Here is a 14,473-nt window from a genome sequence, read left to right as displayed (position 1 = left end):
CAGAATCTAAGCTCAGGAAAATGTCAAGATTGGCAACTATATCTCGTAAGGACCTGGATGGCGAAGCTTCCATTCGGTTTTCCAGGAAATTCTCCTGGATGACATTCTGTGTCAACACTCCATAGATTCTCTGGAAAGACTCAAAGGAGCTTTCCAGGTCAAGATCTCCCCACCTCCCTTTCTTCACTCTGGAAGAGAAGGACTTTCATATCATGGCGATAGACTTCTTTATCATAGAGATACCCCAATTCCACATAATGCTGGCTACGTAAGTATGGAAGATATTCTACTCGAATTGGCTACGAATGACCGATATAAAAATGTTGCGTCTTCTCAGTAAAAGCTGTCATGCAAACCTTGTACACATTTCATGATAGGTTCATACACTGCTAAGGAAAGGAGAGGAATATGGACTCTAGGACAGAGGCCTAGCTCTGAGCCCTATGAGGTCATTCAGCGCTGGAAAGAAAATTGAGGGTAGTAGGTCTGGTTAGCTGTATCAGAACTATTCGGTGACATTACGACAGCCTCTGTGTGGCTGATACCTCTGCATAGTATATCAGAACGACATCTGTGAAGTGAGCGAATAAAGGGCGTACGGAAAATTCGTTCAAATATACTCGAAAAGACAAATTCGTTCGAATGTACTCGAAAAGATAAATTCGTTAAATATACGCGAAAAGATCAATTCATTCAAATATGACTACTTCAAAAGATAAATTGGTTCAAATATAGGCTACTCCCCAAAAAAGATAAATTCCTTCAAATATAGGTTACTCCAAAAGATAAAATCCTTCAAATAAAGGGAAACTACTCCAAAGATAAAATCCTTCAAATATAGGCTACTCCAAAAGATAAATTCCTTCAAATATACTCAGGGAAGGTAAAAGGGACCTCAATAAGGCACCAAGCAGAAAATACAGTTACGGAGATCTAGAAAGCATAACTTGTCCGGTTGGCGGTTCATTGAAGAGACCTATATAAGCTTATATATTCTTAAAACCCTTTGCTTATCCCGGATATATCCGTGACACTACTACCAATACTGAGTGAATTGATATGGTGGGATGGTGGCTAGCGGCGTGGTATGCTCTCAGATGTTGTGGGTCTGGGGGGCGGTGGGGGTTAGGGTGGAAGTGTTCACGCATCCCTAGGGCGACGTAAAATCACTGGCTCGCTATCATGATCAGTTACTGTTGCAGTGTTGGGTCAGCGGTGGAAGGTTGAAGCCAGCAATCTCTGGAAGTCCACAGAATAGGTTTCATCTATTGAAATAATAATAATAATAATAAAATAAAATAATAATAATAATAATAATAATAATAATAATAATAATAAATTGTTTTTAAAGGCGTACGTATTTTGTAATAGGGAATTTTGTTACAGAAGAAATGACATTTGCTAATTAAATGGGACTACGTCTGTGCTTGTACGCTGTGGAGTATTTTACCTGATGGAAAAGAAAGGCAATTGCAGAAAATTCACTAACAACACCAGCATAGAACAAAAAAATCAGTAATGAATTCCTGTAAGAAACTCGAAATAACAAGCCTCTCTTGTTATTAACCTGAGAATATAATGAGATAATATGATTGCTTTCAGTGCCCAAGTAAAAGATGGAATGTAAGGACGCTTTGGGACACTAATTTACTTTTCTTTTTTTCTCTCTTTTTTTTATTGAAGCATCTACTACTACTCTCGGGGGAAAGTTCTCGGTTCCTCCCGCTTACTTTGAAATGAAAAAAAAATAATAATAATAAAAAAAAACATAATATAAAAGTAATAGAGTAAAATAAAAAAATTAATTAAAAGCTTATAAAAATAGTGATAATAATTAAAATAAAAAAAAAAACGAGAGAGAGAGGCAGGGTGGGTGAGTGTTGTAAGTGTTTTATGTATAAAAGTATTCGGTTAAAAATATAAATAAAAACGAGAGAGAGAGAGAGAGAGAGAGAGAGAGAGAGGTTGGGGGGTGGGGTGGGGGTTTTAATGCATAAAAGCAATTTTCATACATTTATATCACATCTGCGTCATATAACAAGTTTGCCGATGTGCTGAACGGGTTACGGTCAACCACAAGACGATTGATATATTTATTTGTGGCTCAAAAAATACTTTTCCCATAATACAGACGTTTTTTTACATCATTGTAAAAGTTTCAAAGCAATCTCAGTTTCTAGACGTACCATATAGAGGGAGGTAGCATGCAGTCACCAAAAAAATAAATAAACAAATAAATAAATAAAATATTTACTATGGAGAGATAACTCCAGATCCTGGATGTAAAAGACGGTAACAAGATAATTGCCTCAGTCAATGAATCGAGCAAAGTCATTTCAGATCTAATGGAACAGTTGAATATTCTCCATTACCGTAAAAAAAATTTTTACGACAGATTTTAGAGAAATCTGTAAAGGTATCTCTGACGACACAGGGCATCGGGAGGATCGTAAAATCGTTTATGAAAATGTATATTTCTCCTTCATAAACAAGTTGCGCCATCTGGGGGACTTAATTCTTGCCGTTCTTTACGATATCAGATGATTAAATTACAGATTCTGATATATGAAATTGCCTAGTCAGAAGTATAATTTTCCAGAATGACGGTAGGCTGCAAAGACTCTTAAGTAATGCCTACAGTGCACCGCATGAGGTGCAATGACGGCCCTAACCTCTACGGGGCGAATTCAATGTAATGTATCATTTACATAATAATTTTACATGTACACAACTGAAATTATTGCCGAGCCAAAAAGGCGATAATTCTTTATCATACTTCATTAAATAAAAAAAAAAAGGCGGTCATTTTTTTTTATAATTCCTCATTTAGTATTACACAAGATTAAAACTATCACTCATGTGGCAAAATGCAATGGTTAAACATTATGACAAATCTTCAAAAAAGTCGTTCAATAGATTCGTTGCTTAAATAACATGACGTTTTGTTGAAGTAACAGATTTCGTTCGTATTAAAACAAATGTTTAATACTTAGAACGAACAAATATTTTATAAAAAAAAAAAAAAAAAAAAAAAAAAAAACATGTCTTACTTCTGGAATACATGGTCATCTTATGTCGGCCCCCCCCCCCACTCCCATTTTTTTTTTTTTTGGTGGGGGGGGGGGGGGGGGGGGTGGGGGGGGGGGGGGGGGGGGTTGGGCATGGCCCGGTCAGGTGAATAAGGAAGTGTCAGTGAAACAAGTGAGTTAAACCTCCTTCCGCATAACTCGGTTAGGCAGGACTTCATCATTTGATTTGCAGATGGAACTTAACAAGACTGACACTCATCCAGAATACTAATGAAGTCAAGATAATGGCTAAAATTTTTATTTTTCTTAATGAAGATTTATATCGAGCGGTAATATTGATTGATTAACCTAATATAATAATAATGATGATAATAATAATTTCATTATTATTATTATTATTATTATTGATTATTATTATTATTATTATTACTCTGGAAGGAAACCCTCTTTTAAACTTTTATGTTTTATTAAAGCTATTGATGCCTCAGCTGCATTAATTTTATATAGGTTCTCCTCTATTTTCCTAATTTTTGTTATAAAACAATATCATTATTATTGTATTATTATTCAAACGGTATAATTAGATCCTGTGACATAATCGTCACTACAAAAAAGCCTTATTGTGAAGTTTCATTACACCATGCATATACGATAACACCTCAACTTTCCATACTACCACCAATTACCTGCCATTAATAACTTAGACAAAGAAAATTCTTCGTGTGAACGATGCCTTTAAAAATTATCATTATATTTTAAAGTCATTCACGTCACAATTAAAGCATTTTTTCCTGGAGTGCTTCATCTGCAGAGCTTATGTAGAATAGTAAAAATGTGTGGTGTGTGTGTGTGTGTGGTGTGTGTGTGTGTGTGTGTGTGTGTTGTGTGTGTGTGTGTGAGAGAGAGAGAGAGAGCCGAGAGAGAGAGAGAGAGAGAGACAGGAAATTTGTCCCAAAGAGAAAATACAATCGAATTGTGTCCCTCCATTTTCAAAATGCGAAAAAAAAAGTTTATTGGAGTCACAACCTGACCTCCTTGCCTGGACTCTCCTGGAAACAAAGGTGGTAGGACAGGATATTCTTTTCTCAATTATCCATCTCCACACCTGAGCTAAAGGTTTTGCATTTTGGCATCCTGCTATTTATTTATTTATTTATTTATTTTTATTTATTTATTTATTTATTTATCTATTTATTTTTTTTTTCAATTTCCAAACTTTATAAATGTACATCAAAGAGCTGTTTTCTCACTCGCTTCCATTAACCAGGAGGTTATTCAACAAGGACCCATTCAAATATGTCACCTTTCTTTTAATGGTTTTTAGTTTTCTGTAAACGAAAACAAAAACTATTGAGATGGCTATTCGTCCGTCCGTCCGCACATTCTGTCCGCCCTCAGATCTTAAAACCTACTGGGGGCTAAGAGGGCTTCAAATTGATTTGTTGATCATCCACCCCCCAATCATCATACATACTAAATTGCAACTCTCTAGCTTCAGTAGTATCATATTTTATTTAAGGTTAAAGTTAGCCAAGATCGTGCGGTGTTCCACTCAGACGTCGAGGGTTCGCGCCTCAGCCAGGGCTAAGAAAAATCACTGGCTCTGAATCATGGCCAGTTACTGTTGCAGTGTGTGTTCTGCTGTTGGAGGTTGAAACCAAAACCAATATTCTTTGGAAGTTTGAATTTCAAGTTAATGGGTCTTATGTGCTTTTTATATGTGAATAGGTTTCGTCTACTGAAGTAATAATAATAATAATTAATAATAATAATACTATAGTGCCATGGTCAACATAAGCGATAGTATTGCTACCTAAAAAGAAACAAAAAATTAAACCTAGTAATATATCCAGCGTCCTGGAATCATAACTCTTTGAACAGTGTGTTGTAATTTGTACAATTATTATCACATCACATATTAAAGAAATGAAAAATTAATTGTTTCCGTATGTAATGGCATTTACATATAAATGCAGGATGTGAACGAGCAATATGGATGAGTGATGCTCCATCGTATTTACGAATTGAGTTTTTTCATTATTGAAACTCAATTAGAATCGATTAAGCTCATAACGCACGGCACTGGCATCCTTCTTTATTAAAATTGACTTAAATATTTGATAAAAAAAAAAGGTTTATCCTTTAAATGTGTAAACATAACTGTGTCAATGCTTGGGCAAACATGAAGCCAAGAAAATCGATATGTATTGCAATTGTATTTGAAGGTAATCTTTTGTTGGTTTATTTGCAAATCGTAAAAAAGAATAAATTTCCAATAAATGATTTAAAGAAATACACAAACCCACGACAGTTAGGAGGTTGCCACTGTGAATAGCCAGTACCGTGAAACACTGTGACTTGGCAAAAGTTGTCCTTGGAATTAGGAAACACTTTTCATTTTACTCTTTGGCTGTAAAACTGCGCTTCAGACCACGACTGAAATTAAGTCCTGCAACTCGCTGTAAGTTTCCATTTGCATTTGATCAGCCGCGTGGGAAAAAACGGAGGAACGTGTTTAAGCTGGCTTCTTTGCTGCTGTGTCTTTTCACTGCTGTTTCTCGACTCGAAAAATATGTTATGGCCATGACAGAGATGTAATGCTACCCAAGGGACAGGTTATTTTCAAGAGCATCTGGTGAGAGAGATGAGAGAGAGAGAGAGAGAGAGAGAGAGAGAGAGAGAGAGATTATAACCTACGAATCAATTTTACCGGTGAGAAAATCTAGACAATCGATAAGAAGGCTTCCTTTCATCACTAGTGTTATGTTAATAATAATAACTAATAATATAATAATAATAATAATAATAAATAATAATAATAATAATAATAATAATTTCTATTAAAAGGCACGTTTTTTTTATTCACGTTGAAAATAGGTTTACAATTTAAGCATGAATGAGAGCAAAATCTTGCACACGGCCCGAGCAAGTTGGAGGTCGGATCACTCCTTGTTCATATTCAATTCTACATCATCCTCATTGCACCATTCCCATGTCGTGACCTCCGTCTCAGCATCGGTACTGTTTTCTAGAGAAAATGACCGGGTGGTTTATACGTCTCTCAGCCGTCTGTCTAGACACAAGTTAGTGTTTTTTTTTTTTTTTTTTTTTTTTTCGCGAAGCTGCTGTATCGATATATTGCCGTCTAGAGAGGCACGCTAACCACTCTTGGACACAGGAAGGAGCCGATGAAATGAGAAAGTTTGTTTTCAGTAAATTAGGAAAGTTGGGAACTTTCGACAGTTTAGGAGAGGTTTTGCTTAGAGGTCGACTCCCAGCAACGACTGTTGGTTTTTTTTAGGAAGAATGGAGAGGAAGCAGTGGCGTGGAAGGTTGTTGGAACAAAAAGAAGTTATAATTTTGCCACAACGTAAAAAACACCATACAAACAAGCAAACAAAAAAAGATACTGAATGAACGTAGTGAGAGAGAGAGATTTTCCTCCGTTTCGTCACCAAACACAAAATACTTAATATATATATATATATATATATATATATATATATATATATATATATATATATATATATATATATATATATATAATCACACACACACAACACATACACATATATATATATATATATATATATATATATATATATATACAAATATATATATATTTATATATATATTCTATATATATATATATATATATTATATTATATAGTATATATATATCATTATATATATATAATATTATTATATATATATATATATATAATATAGTGTGTGTGTGTGTGTTTTGTGTGTGTGTGTGTATGTGATAAAAAACCCTTTATCATTGCGAGCATCCATATTTTGCTTTTGCTCAACCGTTTATTGCCTGGACGGATGCACTGAAGACGGCATCTCAAAATGGTTTCCATAAATTCCAAACTGGAAACGCTTATACTGGAAGAAGCATGGCTGACAGTAAAGGGAGGATCCAGGCGAAACGATCACCCTTTGCTGGTTCCAGTCGAGTCGTTCATGGAGAAGCGGTGCTGTAAAATACATATTTTCCATTTACCATAAAATTCTGGAAGGCCGGGGGCCGGGTTTCCTCATAGGGTCAGAGAGAAGGTCATCCTGAGAGTGACCCAGCGGCGAAAAAATATATCCATAACATCAAAACACATTCCCCGTAGAGGGGTAGCGTTGTCAGTGCACCTCACGGGGTGTGGGCACTGTAGGCATTACTAAAAGGTCCTTTGCAGCGGTCCCCTTCGGCCCCTATTAACTGCAACCCCTTTCATTCCTTTTACCGTACCTCCAATTCATATTATCTTTCTTTCGTCTTTCTATTCACCCTTTCCTTATGATTATACTTCATAGTGCAACTGTGAGGTCTTCCTCCGTTACACCTTTCAAACCTCCTTTATCCTCAATTTCTTTCCAGCGCTTAATGACCTCAGAGGTCCCAGTGCTTAGCCTTCGACCTAAACACATAGCCACTCCACTCCATTCAAAACACATGGCCTATTTTATGTCTCATGCTTATAAAGACATGACAATAATACATTTGTTTATATATATATATATATATATATATATATATATATATATATATATATATATATATATATATGTAGCGAACCGCATGTAAATATCTGTATATTTGGAGCAGTCAGTTTTCAAATTAAAGTATGTTCAATTTATTTATGCCCTTAGCAAAGTCCTGATATGTATACTAGTATTGCACCAGCCCCAGTTTTTTTTCCATGCCCCTAGGATAGATTAGGTTAGGTTAGTTAAATGGGTATTCAATTGGTAATTTGGATGTGGGAAACCTAATAAGATAATCTATTTTCAAGAAGATTCTATGGTTAGTTTTTAAAATATGGCGTCCCGCTTTTATTTTACAGGGAAGATTCAGTACTGTAGTAGATTCACATCAACCGTGCATCTGATGTATAGGCCAGTCCCTTACGACGCTTCCTGATTGGTTGTTGATAAGCCAATCACAGGGCTGGAGACTCTCAGTCTCTCTCTCGAGAGAGTTCACACAGGCAGGTGTATTAATTTTTTCCACCTCTCCTGAAAGACATATACCTCAGGACAGGGGTGGGAACCATTCGATCCTACCATGTGAAAACTCTCTCTCGAGACTGAGAGTTTCCAGCCCTGTGATTGGTTTATCAACAACCAATCAGAACGTCGTAAGGGACTGACCTTGACATCAGATGCAAGGTTGATGTGAATCTACTATAGGTTACAGTTCTGGAAGAGATTCGACCAGAATCTCTTCTTAGAGATAAAACCTAAAATTAAGTTCTCTCCCCCCAAATAAATACCTGAAGCACGCTTTCATATCATTACAGATTTTTAAAGAATAACTTTTATTTGGGGAACGTTCTCCATTTTCTGATCAGTTATATAATAAGTGAAAGAGATTTTTTTAATTGCCACTTTTCAAATGTAATATTTATTCTATTTTCACTTGTAAAGGCATTGACAGACATTGTTGTACAGCTTTGTCTCTATAACAGAAATTTTTATAGATTATATCTTTTGTATTTATGCATGTTTACATTACACTTCAGGAAATATAGGAATTGGTAAAAAGTATATATCTGTATTTTCAACCCACGAGATATAGATACAAAATAATAACTTATGAAAAGTACTTATGAAAAGGAAAGCCAACCAGAGAGAAAAAAAATTATAATATGAATGATAATGAGATTGAAAATGAGACGTCGAATAAGTGGGATAGGATCAAAACAGGCAAAAAACTGCTCAGCATCAGGTGAGGTGCAAAAAGTTCGTCTAATTGGACGAAAAATGGGTCAAGAAACATTATTTCGAGCTTCTAAAGAAAAAGCGAGGCTGTAGCCGAGGGGAAAACGAAATGGTAATGATGCTGGTTGAGAGAGAGAGAGAGAGAGAGAGAGAGAGAGAGAGAGAGAGAGAGGTAAAAGTTGTTGTTTGTGAAAGGTGGTAGATTCCGGTGTTTGTCGAGTGAACGGGAATATTTGCGTTGGCGAAGAGAAAGGGATCATAGTAGCACAACGAGGGAAATAACATGGCGCGATCCGACCTCCAGCTTACTCGTGGCGCGTGCTAAAATCAACGGGCAGATAGCGCATTGTTTCACCAACGGAAGTTACAATGAATACGCTATATTTCATTAGAAATACATGTTCGGTACTGTTTAATATGCACATGATTTATTTTTTACAATTTTCATTCCAATAAATAAATCATAAATATCGTATCCTGAAATTCCTGTATCTTTAACTCAATGCGAAACAGCTTTTTCAGACCTTTTCCGGCTTTTCAATAGGGCTTTCCTAAACCCCAACAAGAACAACAATAACAAAGTAGTTTGGAGGCTTACTCCCCGAGTGAGCGAAAATGATGGCGGGGGTGGGGGGGGATGGCTCTGAATGATGGACGGAAGGTTTCTGGCTTTGAACTGACTGCCTGGACTGATGGGTTCCTTCAAGGAATGAATCATCAGATCCATCACTGAAAGGCAGATGGGTCTTTCCTTCATTCTGTGCGTTGTTGTCTATCTTGATTGATGGAATGCATTGTTTTATGTTCCTCAAGTATTCACGGTCGTCTCATTTGTTATTTCTTTGACCTTGAACAGAGACTTTGCAGTCAAGTTGTTTCTATTTTCGATCATTTTTTTTTATATCACATTTATGCATAACTTATTCTCAGTCTTCATTGAATATTTCATTACACCATGTTCTTAGTTTTTTCAAGTGATTGCAATCTGTAATGTGACATATTTCCATGATCCTCATATAGAGTAAATCTGTTATTGCCTCTAGATGCAAGATGTATTACTACTATGCCTTCAGAGGCCATGAAATGACGGTTTCGTAAACAACTTTTAATGTTTCCAACATTGTCCTAATTTATAGTAGTACACTGCATTGACAGATGTGCTTAATTAAGCCTCTTACTCTTAAAAAAAAAAAAAAAAAGACACCAACCTCTTCTTGTCTTTTCTCGTACCGTTTCGAACAAGTGGTGCTTCATGACGTATCTGCGACGCAGAGCCATCCGCCTTACCTAGTTATTTAAAAAAAAAATAACATTAAATATCATCATACAATGTATTAATTTTCTTTAATAAATTTCGTATGACCCCAGGAAAGGTAAAATGACATTTAACCATATGTCTAACAACCATGTCAATAGGTATAGTGGAGGATACGCTATACCGACGTCACTGATAAACGCCACCACTTTGGCGGATGGGTGGGTGGCTCTACAAACGTAGCTATAACCTCATTTTCTTAAGCAAAAATAAAGTTATGGAAACACACACGTGGCTATGCACAGTCCTCCCGAAGGTTAGGACGAAGTTTGAAACACTCAAGTGCTTTAGTGCTTGCTGTAGATTAAGCCAGCCTTATGCTGGTGTTATAGCTTGTAGAGTGTTCGCGTGTATGTTCTCTATCTGCTTCTTTCTTCTAGATGATTTGTTCTGCGAATCTGGTTCAGTGTTTTAACTTTTATGTCATTATTCTTCTTCGTAATTGGTAGTAAACAGTTCTGGATTAGTAATACAAGTCTCTCAGGAGTTTTTAGGTGAGACGAACGGCAGTTTCTTTCTTTACTACTGCAAAGAATACAAATTACAGTTACACAAGTTACGACTTCTGTAATCGGCTACCCCTTGGATCGATTTGGCCCAACCTCCTAAGTCAGTGTATGTTTCAGCTCCCCGCCCAAACGGGGTCCGGATTCGCGGAGCCGACTCTCTCTTACCTTACCCCACCCTCTTTGGTCATGTTAACCCCACCCTCTATTGGTGGTGGGGGTTACCATGACAATTCCTCCTCTTGAAGGTGAGCTTGCTAATTTAACATGTTAATACCTCCTGCTTTTCAGCAGCCCGTAACTGTTAATTTAACGACGGTGCATGTGAACCTGCAATGCATCGTAGCAGTACCGCTTTTGGGTTTCTGCCGATGAGGATTGCTAAGGAGGCATGCAAACGTGACGTCAAAGTTCGTCCTGGAATCTCCGGAAGTAGGAACCGAGTCTCGTTCCCTGTTCAAAGGGGAAACTTGGCCAAACATCGAGCCAGTCAGAGCTCTGGAACAATGCCCGTCGAAGCAGTCCTAAACAAGGGCATTCGCAGACCGCCACCCCCCGCTGACGAGGCAAGGAATATGATATATATATATATATATATATATATATATATATATATATGTATATATATATATATATATATATATATTATCTCGGGAATCAAAGGACTATATAGTGGTGAGCGTCAATTGGAAAGTGTTAGAAAATCGCGTGCTACGCTGTATTGCAATGAGAGAAGTTATACATTATTTGTGAGTGGAGTGCTCACAGAGAAGGCCCCGGACTTTTTATCTCATCTTTGCTATATATAATAATAATAATAATAATAATAATATGCTGGAAGTAAGCCCTCTTTTAATAAAACATGATTAATAATAATAATAATTTTCCTTTATTTCAATCACGGCCATATGCACAAAATACTGAAAGTAACATATACAATCTAGATACATGAGACATGATAAAAAATGAAATAAACGGCACTTATACACACAATAATGTGAGGTAGGATAAAAGATAGTAATCATAATACTGGTAATAATAGTAATGATATTGGTGGTAAAAAAAAACGGCATTTGAGAGTTATAACAATTATTGCACAGATTATATAACTTAACAAATAAAATTTAAAATAGATAATATAAACATATCTAAGGGAAAATAAATAACGCAACTGGTGCCCGGTGTCTACGATTTCTGTTATGCTCGCTTTCTTATCAAAACTGAATAAAAAAAAACAAAGACTAACTGCTAATGAATCTGTTAGTTTTAACTAGCACGATTCGTTATCCACACCAACGAGAGAGAGAGAGAGAGAGAGAGAGAGAGAGAGAGAAGAGAGACGAACTGCGGTCATTGTCCTAATGAAGAGAAGCCAATTAATTGAGCAAAACGCTCCAAGTTCAATGTAATTAGGCATTGTTCTGAAAGTACTCGGAAGACTTTGATTGGCTTACAAACATGATAGATAGATAGAGAGAGAGAGAGAGAGAGAGAGAGAGAGAAGAGAGAGAGAGAGAGAGAGAGCTGTAAATCAACCTGTGGTAAGTTTAACTAATTGACTTTATGTAACCTGGTGTTGTACAAAGTTGGTGGAGTATTGCGATATAAAATGATGAAGTTGAAGAAAGAAAATGGTAGAAAAAAATTTTTTTTTCGTGGCGCTTATGCATGTATATGTATACACACACACACACACACACACAGACGGTACTTATAAGATACGTGTTTACACGTTAACATCATTCTACTTTGTAAATTTCAGCTGGCATTTAACTTCGTTTATCTGAAGATGAAGTTTGTGTGTGTGTGTGTGTGTGTGTGTGTGTATAAAGACAAAATACACGAAGGAAAGAAAAACAACAGTGGAGTGTTGCTAGGCCTTTCAACTTTCTTCCTTGAGCATTGTTTCTCTTTCCTTCGTGGATTTTGTCTTCGTATATTCATCACGTCCTATATTTTCGTGATTCAGTTATACATAAATATATATGTATTTGTATGTGTATTTATATGTATATATGTATATATATGTTATATACAAGTCGTTGACTTGTATACAACCTGTTTGTGTTGTATGTGTGAAATAATTAATTTCACCGACGCGTGTTTATGACATCTTTACTGTAGCCTAGATGTCCCCCCAACGATTCCCTAGCTGTTATAGTGGCTAGTGTCGTGGTATGCCACTCAGAAACCGCTAGTTCGTGTCTCCCCCGGGGAGATGAAAAATTACTGGTTCTGTATCATTATCAGTTACTGCTGCAGTGTGGGAGTCTGCGGTGGGAGGTTGAAACCAATTTTCTTTGGAAGCTTGAATTTCAAGTCAATGGCCCCTTTGGTGAGCTTGTTTCAATGTGGATAGGTTTCATTTAGAGAAATAATAATAATGGAAAAATAGTTGTTCTAAAAATATCCAAAAGGAACTGGAATTTTCCATCTGACGCAAGTAAAATAGACATAGTGACCACATTTCTCATCTGACTGAACTCGATTCATTGGTTCTCGTCAGCTCTCTTAATTGGTGATTAAGACTTCCTTTCAAACCATCGAAGGTCATCTCAGGTGAGAACTTTCCTGACAATGAGATTTGCATAAATCTCCATCGAGATTTTATCTCAGTGAAGATTAGTGCTGGGTTTTGTGTATGACCACAAGGTCCCAACTTGAAATTTAATGTTATATTTACCTTTTTTTCAGTTTTATAACCGTCTAAGATGTTTTATAATAAGACGTATATTATTGACTTAAATGAAGTTTCAGAAAGATGTCATGATATAGGCTACATTGTTTCCACAGAAATAAATAATCCAGTCTTATGTATTGCTGCTAGTTTCTGACTTGAACTTTGTAAGGCTGTCTGTATTATTTCGATTTATTATAGTTCGTGAGATTGTTACTAAAGATGTTTATAGGTTGTTACAGATAGGAACTTTGGAAAAATATCTGGGACAACGTTGAATATATGGTAGCATTTCTTTAATACACACACAAACACACATGTATATATATATATATATATATATATATATATATATATATATATATATATACTATATATATGCATGTATGTGTGTGGCATGGTGCATCACTATACCTGAGGAGGACCGTTGTGCAAACCGTCGAAATTTCTGTTTTAAATTTTTTCTCTTTTTACTTTTGAAACTGTTGTTTAAAACTATTTTATATTTTGAAAAATACAGTCTCATATACATTATTGTTTCTTATAATTAATATATATATGTGTGTGTTAGTTTTTGTATCTATTAATTATAGTTGCCAACCTGCATTCAGGAGAAAACTAAATATTTTATTTAATGTTGTAGTGCAGAATTTGTTTAACCCAATAAATCAAGTTCAAAATAGTTAAGCTTAAAATATCCTTGGTTCACGGATCCATTTTTTCCCTGAGAGTTTCCCTTTGTCGTATTTTGCCAAACTATTTCTCGATTATTTTCTCTCTTTTCTCCTTCTTCCTCGGACACTCTTGGCAGGATCGACCTCCCAAGTGCCTTTGCTCAGCTGTCGATCATTTTAAAGTTTTCTAATAAACTCGAAGGGAACTTCATTCACTCCAGCCAACTCTTCCTTCTGTTTCGCAAGATATTTGATGAAGAGGTTCGATAACTTTTCGTTCACCATTATGCGCCCGGCATCGTAAAACTGATATATTCAAGTTGCAAAGGTTCCAAAAAGAGAAAAAAAAACTACATAGGCAGCTACTGAGGATATTTAGGTTAGTTATAATCCAGGTCTTAATCATTCCTGAGACGTGACAAATATATCGGTTTCCCAAACGGATAGTAACGTCGTATTTTTTAAATTATAAAAACGCATCGTAAATAAAAAAATCCTTTACTTCGAGTGGCGTGAACGCATTAGATAAAATTACGAATTAGCATTAT

This window comes from Macrobrachium nipponense, chromosome 10, assembly GCF_015104395.2.
Source record: "Macrobrachium nipponense isolate FS-2020 chromosome 10, ASM1510439v2, whole genome shotgun sequence".
NCBI classification, from domain to species: domain Eukaryota; kingdom Metazoa; phylum Arthropoda; class Malacostraca; order Decapoda; family Palaemonidae; genus Macrobrachium; species Macrobrachium nipponense.
The sequence above is the reverse complement of the archived record's forward strand: the minus strand, read 5'-3'. Positions refer to the sequence as shown.